Source organism: Harpia harpyja, chromosome Z (genome assembly GCF_026419915.1).
Source record: "Harpia harpyja isolate bHarHar1 chromosome Z, bHarHar1 primary haplotype, whole genome shotgun sequence".
Classification (NCBI taxonomy): domain Eukaryota; kingdom Metazoa; phylum Chordata; class Aves; order Accipitriformes; family Accipitridae; genus Harpia; species Harpia harpyja.
In genome coordinates, this window is record NC_068969.1 from 60,589,334 (window position 1) to 60,601,340 (window position 12,007).

Below are 12,007 nucleotides of genomic sequence, written 5' to 3' on the forward strand. Positions count from 1 at the left end.
CAATAACTTAGCCCACCCATCTGTCCTTACACACCTGTTCTGGCTTCTGAAGGCAGGTCTTATTGCAGATAATGAAAAGCTGAGGCAGTGAGTATTTGCAAACAGCCTGCTGTGTCACAACAGTCTAACCAGCTTTTGGGATTGGTCACCTTGCTCTAGCCAACAGACCACACCCCGTGAAAGAAAACGGATCATATTTTTACAGTTTGTGTTTTCAGAATAGTTGAGGGATGCAGCTCGACACACTGTTGTTCAAGTTTGCTTGAAAGCTACAGGGGTTTAGGGTCCTTGATGCACAGTGGGATGAATATGGTATTACATGTGCTGAGATAACAAAGTTAGTTCAAAGGCTGGTAGGGCTGCAAAGCTCAACTCTGCAGCATATGCAGGGATCAGATTGTGTGGTGTGTCCATGTGGCACTGTGCTGAAGCAGCTGTGGTACTTCTGGACCTGTCTCTGTGATCCATGCTCTGCTTCAGTGGCAAGGGTCATGGAGCAATGCTGAGTGAGGATGAAAAGTGCCCCAGGGTAAAGCATTGCAATCAAGCATGCTGATACATCTATGGCAACCACCACTGTCACAAACATCATTATTCAGTGTTGGTGAAAGCAGAACCAAGAGTTTAGGACTAAGACTTTCTTACAGTATGTGCCTTATAGACCTGACAGACACAAGCTGCCTTCAAAACTGGGGAGCCTGAGAGAAAGGATAGGAATGTTGCCTTGGAGCTTTAGGATTGGATCCAAGACCTGTCTCTGTTTATATGATAACTTAGTTTCTACAGTAAACTCACTTAAATATTAGCAAGAGAGAGAATGTTCCAGTTACAGCTGATAGTAAGAAATATGCAGAAACTTTCTGTACTAGTTTCCTCTTGTGTTCTAGTAAACAAGCCATGTTTACTCAGCTAACTAGCTCAAAAGCATATGCACCTAAACGTTTGCCTTTTACCCTAGCTGCATCACCAGATGTGATAGAAGCGATCGCCTCTCCCTGCAAATATTGCACTTGAAATCAACATTGGTGAATTACTGCCTAATCCAAATCTATATTGAGGTCTTTCTCACAAACAGACTAGCTTCAGCTTACATTAAGATATCCTCTTAAACTGATTACACAAAGACATGAGGGCAACTCAGTCTTAGAAAGCTGTTTTTGCTTGGCTTAAATAAAACAAAAGTAAATCCAGGAAAGTAAATCTATTTAGTCTGACTTGAACACCCGTCTGTTCCTTCATACGGAAATTCCCACTGCTACATTCAATATTCTGGCTGTGTTACGCCTAGTATGCCAGGTGAATAATTTCCTACCTCTAAAGGCACATCACTCCTCCGCCCTGCAAGAAGATGGGCCAATGCTATTGGAAATCTAAAGTCAATTGCACTTTCTCAGCTGTTCATGGCACATTGTGCACTGGAGTAGTGGAAGGCAGGCGGATCCCTGCATGTCTCCAGTTTTCCTGAGTCTTTACCCAAAGGAACTGAAGAAAACTGCTGCTTTCAAAGTCCTTGAGGACAGAAGGCTGCTCCTCTCCATCTACCACCTCCTTTTCTGTGATGATCGCTTCAAAAAAAGGATTATGGATTTCTGGATGCTTTTTCATTCAGGTGAGTCATTGTGCAGAGCTGCTTGCAGATTGCATGTTCACTTTCTGTGAAGCTGGATTTCGCTACTGAGCAGAGAGCCTTTTACCACCCCTGGTCCCAATTCAGATAACATATACAAAGTTTTCCCCCTGCAGAGACAGCCTGAAACTTCCTTTCCACCCACATGAGAAAACTCTCCCCTCATCAAAGCAGTTCTTCAAGCAAACCTAGCTAGGAAGAGGAGGTGACAGGCCTGTTGGAGCTCACATATTTTTCACTGGAGCTAGTAATGCTCATTTCATTTAGCAATGACAAGGACTGAGAATGAATTCCTCTGGTTTCAGGAATAAATCTTTGGCTGAGAAGAATCGTCTTCTGGCACTGTCTCTGTGACAAGGACTGAGAATGAATTCCTCTGGTTTCAGGAATAAATCTTTGGCTGAGAAGAATCGTCTTCTGGCACTGTCTCTGTCTGTGCTGTGTACAAAGCCCAGAGGCTCACAGTAGCTCACATGAGAAGATTGACTTTCAGTTGGTAAAAGCTAGGCAAGACAAACTCTCTGCCTTGTACTGCTAAGTATTCCAATGTCTTCCCAGCATTCCCCTAGGGGAACTGACATTTTTTGACAGCAAAATTACTAAGTGATAACTATAGTACCAAAAAGTTTCCCACCTTGCTAAATACTATGGCTGCACCTACACGAGCGTGAATAACACAGGTGAGTGCAGCAGAGGTCAGTCACCACAGAAACTACTGGAGACATGGGACATCCATGCTGCAGCAGTCAGCTCAGTGGTAAGAGGGCTTTCCTCAGCCAAAGTCACCACACTGCTCCATGTGCACATTTGCATGTCTTCTAGCCATAAAGCCTCTGCTAACTCTAGGGCATGGTTATTTTAAAGGTAGTCTGTAAATACCAGCAGTGACAACATAGGATCTGAGGTGGGGGTCTTGCTATGCCACTGGTTATGCACAGGCTAGGTTGACCCTGGCACCAGAATCCCAAGCTAGTTCTGCTGCGGCAGTAGAAGGGAGAAGATCCCTCAAAAATGGCATTGGTATCTCATGTAACATGTGTTCTGAGGCCAAATTCACTTTTGGATCAGCTTCAGAAACTCCATGTCTTTAGATGCTTTGCACTGTTCTTCTCAGTGCCTGCGTTTGTCCTCCAGAGTAGATTATTGTTGCTGGAGAAGATCCCAAAAGCTCTCACAGAGGCAAGGTTGACTTCTATAGGCAGTAAACTGTCTCAGCAGTAATGTTGCTCTTCTTCATTTCCTGTGATGCATGCTCAAATCAGTGAGTAGGATTTAGACCAGACAGGCACTGGAAAATTGCCCCTATGTCTATCAGTACATCGAGAGAATGAATTATTCAACATTAGGGGCTGGTTTTGGGTCTGGCCTCCAAAAATTCCCTCCAAATGAAGCACAGTGAGAGCCATCTCTGAGGCCTGGATTGCAATCTTCCATTTATTATTTCCACCTAGCCAGTTGCTGGACAATTTATCATTACTTATTCTTTAGATCACTTTGAGGCATCATTTCAAAATCCATCCAGTCCATCACACTGTTGTTTGTTACCAACAGACTGCAAGCATCTGGAGCACATTTCCCCCACATAGTGGAAGGGAAACGTTCTTGCTGTTTTTTCATTTTGTTTGTACTGCAGAGTTACTCAGTTCTGAAACAAAACTGACCAAATCTTTGCTTGTATTTCAAGTATAAGAGATTGTAACAGGTTGTTACTACTGCTGATTATTTGGGGACATTTCCCATTCTGTTTCTATTCTACTTTTATGTGATTTATTAGATCTGAGCTGGGCATGCTTTCAGCAATCTCACCTTTGTCACGTACCAGTCAAACTGTCCCCAGGCATAAAGGGCAGAAGTAAAAGGAAGATGTCTCAGAGTTTTCATGGGAGAAAATACTGGAATGCATTGCTGCTTTGTTCCCGAGGACAGCATTGCAAAACCACCTCATGCACTAAGTGGTGTTGCCTAGTGCATTGGCCTGTGAAGCTGTCTTAGAGCTAGATGGCCCATATCAACTTCCCAGTGCCTCATTTTTCCATGGTTGTTAAATGTGGGTAGTTGTTAATGTGCTTCCATGTCTCTAACACAGAGGAGCTGCACGAAAGTAAGCACCGCTGCTAACACAGTATAATGGCTAAGGCATTTCACTGCCACGTGTGGCTGAGCTGGTGGACTCTGCTCCCAGTATCTGGGTGAAGAGCATGCTCACATCAGACTGGTCTGAAGAGATCCCCTCACTCACTGTCATGAAATGACAGACTGGCTGAGGTTGGAAGGACCTCTGAAGGTCATCTGGTCCAACCTCCCTGGTCTGGCAGAGCCACTTAGAACCAGTTGCCCTGGACTGTGTCCAGATGGCTTTTGAGTATCTCCAAGGATGGAGATCCACAACCTCTCTGGGCAACCTGTGCCAGTGCTCGGTTACCCTCATGGTGAAAAAATGTTTCCTGAGGTTTGGAGGAAGCCTCCTGTGTTTCAGTTTGTGCCCACTGCCTCTGGTCCTGTCACTCGGCACCACTGTAAAGAGACTAGCTCTGACTTATTTACACCCTCCCTTCAGGTATTTATATGCATTGATGAGATCCACAGTTTTCCACCCATTTGTGTTTTTTCTGTTGGGTTTTTTGATGCAGAAAGACCTTTCCTCCAAAGGAGGTTTCTTCATCCAGCTGACATGCTACAAATAAAACAGCTCATGCACACTTACCTGAGCCACAGCCTTTGATGAGAAGATTTCCTTTCCCATGTAGATATCCGTGATCTCATGCAGGGGATGCTTACAGAAGAGGGGAATCATCTGCTGGGCCAGCCAGCTGCTGAATGACTACTCTGCTTCTACCAGGATTAAAAGGCAGTCTGCAAAGCACTTACCCAGAGATCACAGACATACTGGGAAGTTTGAACTACTGTGTTAACAAGCTATCCTTGAGTTGCAGAGGGAAGATCATTAAAGGGGTAATGGCTCTGATTTTAAACTGTGTGGCAGATCGCCTCTGTCAGCTATAATAGCTACAGAGTCCCACAAGGCTGTTAAAGCAAGCCTTCATCTCTAACTGTCTCAGAAATGTTGGAGTTTTGTTAATACTGCCTGTGCAGAAAGACTCCGTTCCCATTGCTCTCAGAGCAGCATAAGGAAGTAGGGCATGACATGATCTCAGCAGAGGATTTGGTTGCTGACTCTCTAGATGTGGCACATCAACAGCAGTTAGAGTCAGAAAGATGTCTGTATAAAGCTGTCACCTTCTAACTTGCTGTCTGTATCATGTCTGGGTGATCACATCTGCCTGAAGACCTCACAGCAACATGCTGGTGATGCAGAAGCAATGTAGAGGCAAGTGAGTGAGACAGATTTTTATTTTGTCCTCTCAGGCACTGTTAGGAGACCTGCTACTGAAGTGGGAATGGCTGAATCCCTCACTAATTGCTGGAGGGGCAGAGATAAGCCCCAGGTCCAGGCTGACTTTGCAGTACTGATTGATACAGTGGTTGCTATGACACATATGAAAAGTCATAAGCCAGGGTGCGTCACCTTGCACATCACATCAAAAAACTAACAATGAGAGTCTTCTTCATCATCATCATCATGCAGGTCTGCACTTCCAGAGGTCACTAAAGAAGCAGCCAGAAGAACAAGAGTATTTCTGATGAAGACTGCAACAACTACGTGTGCATGTGACGCAGGGAAGTGAGCAGCAGAAAGCAATGAGGAGTGGGGTTGACCAGCGTAAATGCGATCAGGGATTAGCAAGACAGAAAATGTGACTTCAGCGTCAAACAACTCTAGTATCACAACGGTGTTTGATTCAACATGATATAAAAGCCAAAGGAGAAGACACCCAAAAGTGTTCAAATCTCTATTACAGAAACATACCCAAAACCCTCCCCAGTATTCCTGCTGAGATCCCAAAGCAGTTTCTGGAAGATTTCATGACATGTTTCGTTTATGCTTTTGATGGTGGTAATCACAGATATTGTTATTTTTGCCAGGGACAGCTGTGTTCCCGCCTTTTAGAAATGTGGGCTTTCACTCTCCTATCCATATTCAACACCATAACTGCACCATGTAAGAAAAACAACTGCAAAAACGTGAACAGAGGAACAAAAATGTAGAGCTAAAAAGAAGGAGGGGTGAGGGGGAACAACTCTCACTGTCCTCTGTAGTTTCTCTTTTCCTACTGGTTGGTTACCCAGCCCAATCAAGTGCAAGTCAATCAACTGACATCTGATGTGTTTTGCAGATGGATCAGCAGCGATGTGTATCTGATGCACAGATGTTTCAACTTGGATTTGCTATCTATCCAACAATCAGACAGAATCCTGATGCTGATCATTGGCAGATGTTGCAAAAAGAACAAAATTTCTCCATCCACTGTGAATAAATTTATGCCTTTTACTCTTGGTCAGCCACAGCAGCAGTCTCCTATGGAAAACAAAGTGGGACTCTCAGCTAGGATGGTGGCGGTTTGCAGTTGGCTGCATTGTAGTTGTTGCTCCTTTGAAAGGAAAATGCCTGAAGCCATTTCTGAAGCATGGGAAACTTTGTTTTAGCTGTTCAAAAGGCACCTTTGACTATCATCAGCATGCGGGCTGTGTTTGAAATCAAAGTCACAGCTGCTAAACTGGCTTCTTCATTCAGTGGGGACATTCAGCTAGCCCATTGAAGAACATGTCCAAGGTGCTGTGTAGTCAAGGGCCAGCTACACTCAGGGCTGCAGCTGGGATGACACACACCACTAGCCTGGCAGCAGTACCAAAAGCACTGAACTCTTTAGCTTAGCATTGACAATATCTGCACCATCAGTTCTGGTTCCTGAAAAATCATGAGACAGGCCTGAAAATATCAGATAGAAAAATAAATAGAGGTGGAATTTGTTTTGTATGTTTCTGAGTACTTGATGAATCCAGTTTTCACATTCTTCTCTGTGATTACAGCTGTTATCAGTGCTGCTTTATGAAAACCATGTTTGTCACCAAGGTCTATGTGACTCTGGGCTTGGGAAGACAATATGTAGACTAAGCATGCAAAGTCCTATTTACCTCCATGGGAGCTATCAAATCCTGCACCAAAAAACTTTTGAAGGCAGGAAAACCTCATCAAAACTATATGCCTGTGGCAGGGAACAGTGATACTTACTAGCTGCAGGGATGGTGACTGTCTCAGGAGCTTCAAACAGCATGCCTCCTACATCATTTGTGCTCTCTGAGTGGTAGGCTGCTGGCCTTTCCCGCACCCATGACACTTACATAGCAGACTCAGAAAGATGTAAATTCAACTCTTGTCCTTCCTGGCTTGCAAGGGTCAAAAGCAGGCAGCATTGGTCCTCACTGAAGTAGCCAGTGTGTCATTCAGAGAAGTGATCCATCTTGCCCTTTCTCCTTCAAACATGCCCAGACTCCTTCATCCATTTCAGACAGATATCTCTCAAAGACAAACTTGCCCTTCCTGACACAACCGGCCATAGCCAAAGGCCACCATCAGCTGAAGTGAAGCTAATCCTCAGCCCTGCGCAACCTGCATTCATGCTACCATGAATGCTACCATTAAACCATTTCAGAGAACTGTTGGATAACCTCCTTTTGGCAAGGACCAAGTAATCTGATCTCTTTTTCCTGGACTTCTCAATAGCATTTGAACATTTATTGACCATCAGACTTCACCTGTTCATCACAGAGATGTCCCAGAGGACAAGCTAAAGCACTCAAACTCCTTCATTATGGAACATGCTCAATGCATGGTGATGAGCAACCAGGTCTCCACCACTTGGTCCTTTACATGAATTCCTGCTTAGTGATTTCCATTTAGAGGCAGCTTTTCAAGTCTGGCCTGTGACAATGTACCCACAGCGATAAAGATCACAAGAAGTGCATGAAGAAGCAAAGACGTGGGAACAGAGTGAAACGGGAAGGGGTTTAAAATAAGAGGGGTTTCTTAGTCCCTCTGGTTTCTATGATCTCAGAGCAGGAGATGAAAACACCAAACCCATGTGCATATTGTTTGGTGTTCTCAGCTTGACAAACCTCAAGACAATGCATCCCTGCAGGATTGTCCCCACCAGGTCCTTCCAGCCTGTGCCACTTCCACAGACCTCTGCAGAAGTCACATAGTAGGGTTTAGTGTCTGAGGGGGTGTCACCTCCACAGTAAGAGTTAAGACAGATCCATTTCCAAATTGTTGTACCTGGGAGCAGACAGGTTGATGGCATGAATCAGTCTGCAGGCACAGAGCTGTCACCCCAGAAGGCAAATGGGCACTCTTTAACTATCAGATCTGAAAAGCACAGAGAACCCTTTGGCTTTACCCTGACTTGGCCCTTGTTCACTGCAATCCTTAAATATGCAAGAGTAGCCAACAACGGTTTTCATATGCTGAAAACCTAGACACAGGTGCCAATGCTTTGCTGAGGCAGAGTTGGGAGCCTGACCCCATGATACTGCAGTCTCACATCACTGGGTTCCTCAGGACTCCTACAACCATCCTGGGCTGCTAAACCCCATGTGGGGAGGGCAAGGCAACAAGGGCAAGCAGCTGTTTTGCCCTTTTTAACACACAGACTGTGCACAGGGAAACTCTCCCGGAAGATGGAGGTGCTGCAGGCAGTAGCAGCTGCAGGACAGAAGCGTGGGACATGTGAAGGGCCTGCACCCTTCGCGGTGCCATCAGCACACTGGCAACAGATGGGTGTGCAGTGACAGGCAGCGCTCCCCTCACTACCAAAGAAGGGGGATAGGAAAGATCCTTGAAGTCATTTTGTAGTTAACGAGAAGCAGTTACTGCGTCTTTACAGCTGTGTCTAGCTCCCTGTTGCCCCCAGCAACACTGGAGGGCATGAAGGACCACCAGCTGGCCTGAAGATGGCAGAGGTGGTGGGGACATTGGTGCATGGGGAGAGCTACAGGGAGACACGACCAAGCGCTCAGTGGAACAAGAGAGGCTTTGTGTGAAGGTGGACTTTCATAGCCAGGCATCTTCACAGCCAAGGGAGACCATAAGCCACTGCATTTGAAACAAGGCTCGTTTGCCACTTGACCACAATACTTACAAATTGGTCCCATGATACTGCTAACCTGAATTTCAATTTCCAAGGCACCTAGCTCACCCAGTCCTGCCAGAAATGACATCCCAGGGTCTCCAGGGTGCTCCAAGCCTGGCCAGCTGGGGAATGGGCAGGACTGTGCAGGGCTCCACTAAAAGATGTCATGGGGAGAAGGGACAGGGAAGGATTTAGGCTAGGATGTCCCCACTTCTCTTTAAATTATGCAAATACTTACTGTGCAGAGGTACCAGAAGGCACAGCATGAAAAGGTCACTAGTTTGACACAGCTTCACATATGCTTGCTGCTTGGGGAAGAACAGCAGATAGATGTCACCAGCCTCCCTTCCCCTCTGTTGTACCATATCCAGTATGTAAACTTACTCACCAGCCAAAGGGCGAACACTTCCAAGTTGTGTATTATATTACTGTCAGCCTACTGCTCCTTTGATCACGCAATTCCTGCATGTCCTTTTCTGTGGAAGTCAAATATAGCGTTTATGTTGTTGTTGCACTCTCACTTCATCACATTTTCCCCAAAGTGGTGCCAGCAGTGAGCCAGTTCCAGAGAAGCCTTGTCTGTCAGAGAGGGCACAGGTGCCACCCAAAGTCAGCAGTGGGAGGAAGTGTGTGCAACATGTGCCGTCATTTGCCATGACAAAGCACATTGTTGAAACAGAAGGTCTTGCACTCACTCAGCTCTCCACTTGATACCCCTTGTTTCACCAGATGAGGAGGCTCCTGTGGCAAAAAGCCTGGCCTGTGCATGTGTGAGCATCTCCTGGTGACCCCCATGCGTGTCAGAGCAGAGCCTACTCTCCAACAAGGCCACCTTCAGCAAAAGCCTTCATGAAAGCAGCATTAAAAGTCACATCTCAGGCAGAGTCAGGAGAGTTAAGGGAGATGAATACCATGCTCTCAGAGCAGGCAGCACTAGCCAGCAAAGGCATATGGTCCGCATGGCCTGGGGAGACACAAGTTAATCATTCATTTGAGTTAGGGCACAAGGGCTTTGTTAGCACATGCTTATAACCAGGATGTTGCTGAAAAGCCTGCTGCCTGCCACACTGGCAGGGCTTCAGCACACACGCAAAATTCAGCCTGTACTGGGCTGAATTAGATCCTCAGCCCAAAAGCACTTGAAACTAGTACAAGTCTCTCCATTGCTCCTAATACCCTATACCATGTTTTTCACAGCTGATCCACTTCCCTCCAGCAACTTTTAGTAAAAGTTTTTCCTCACAGAGGGAAAGGAGGAGGCAATACTCCCCTCTGCCTCCAGCAAATCCTCCAGGGATACATAGGAATAAACCAATGTCAGAGGGTAAGTATTACCACTGCCTCGGTGAGGCAACTCAGACAAGTAACAGCTCTACTCTCCCTGGATCACAAAAAGAAGAGAAAAAAAAAATCTCAGCAGCTTATTCCATCTGGTACTAGAGGACAGTTAGACTTCTCCCCTCCCAAAGCACTGTTTCAAAGGCTATTTATAAAGAAAGCTCCATCATTATAAATCTCCCTGGAGCCACTTGCACGCACAGCCTTCGTGTTAATGTACCATGACAATCTTTTCCTTTTCCTTTTAGCAAACGAAGGGTGAAGGTGTATAAACCAGAGTTTCTGAGGTCACTGGCTTACAGGGCAAGGGATATGACATATGCTTTACGTTGCTTTAAGCTCCAGCTCTGAAGCCTGTGGGGATATTCTTGTTTGGCACTGGGCTCCCTCCCACTCCTCCTCTCTAAGTCTTCTTACTCTCCTTTGGGTGGGACGCTGGACACTCGTGCAAATCAGGAGCAACTTTTTTAGAGCCAGTGAAACTATTTTCATGAATGTGAAAGCTACATAAATAAGACTGGCATCAGGCCTCACAGTTCAAAAACAAACCACTTCTAGCAGAAAGAAACATTTTTTTTCTGATACTGCTTATCCTCTTGAAAGAAAGCACACAAATTATTCAGACATGTTTTCATTTAAAATTCTATCTAAAGAGGCTTTGTGACACACAAACTGACATCATGGTTAAGAAGGAAATAATTTTAAGTGTCAGGTCCCCACTTGCCCTCCCCAGCCTTACCCCCTTCACTTCCTCTTGCCCCTGTCCCCTCTCCATTTTGTGCATGATTTTCAGAAGAGCAGTATATTTCTGCTTCCTAAGGCTGGGAGCATTACATTTCTTCTCCAAATAAAGAATTTTTCCCAGCTCTTCCTTTAAGGGGGCACTTAAACCCTTTCAAAGTTGAGGATTAAGAACAGGAAGAACATCAAGGGAGTTTATGCACACGGGAGTATGCATTTGGGCGTTCCTAAGAGGGGGGCTACAAGTCTCACTATGTTTGAGGAAAACCAGTCTTAGGTATAAAAATCCCTAAAGCTCTTAGAACAGCCTGGCAGCACAGGAATTGGGACAATATTGTCTTCCTCCCATTAAGCAGCTGTTCACATCAGTTGCAAAAGAGATCCAAAGGCAATTTTCCTACAGATGTTCTTGGCTTCTTCCAGAAACAGTAGTACTGCAGGCTAGGATTTCGAGGTAAGAAATTTTGAAAGGGCTTTTCTCCCACCTATACCTAAAAAAGTCACAAGACTGAAAGATTTACAGACCAGGAGGCTGCTCGGTTTTTATCTGGGCTATTGAATATGTGACACTTGTCTCAGAGAGAATAAAAAAAACCTCTTGGAGTCAAAGAAATTTAATGTGGTTTTTCATTTACTTTTTCTTACCCAAACACAAAACAGCCTCTTTGACATCGGAGACCTATTTCAGGCACATGTAAGAGCAGCAAGGGTAGAGAGCTGGATTTAAAAAAAAAGCCTAACTAACCCACAAAACAGAGAGCAGAAGGATGAATGGTCCATCTTTAAACAAGAGCACATCAATGAGGAAATCCAGCTTCAAGGTCCTGTTCTGGCTAAGGGACACTGAAAATTACAAGAAGCCCACCCATCTGAGCCCACGGTAGAACAATGGAAAGAGCTGCTTTCAAGATCCTCCTTTAACAGGACTGCATTTCACTTAAACAGAAGTTTGCTAGACTAGGGTTTGGAGTGTACCTTCATACCTCCATGCTGTATCTGCTTCAGATCCAGTCAAGATCAAACCATATATTAATCTGTTGTTCTGAAAATGTCTCAGGTCTATTTGGCAGGGCATTTAAGCATTTACATGGCCTTCATGAAATCCTGTGTCTAGGCCAACCTGATTAATTTTTTACTTTTTATAGAGAGCAAAACAGAGGGCTACAGCTCTAATACAGTAAATAGCTCATAAAAAATAATTTTCGGAGACAGCATTTAAAATATTAGGAATTAATTTCTTGCTTGCTTGTTAGATAAAAGCTGTTAGCAATAC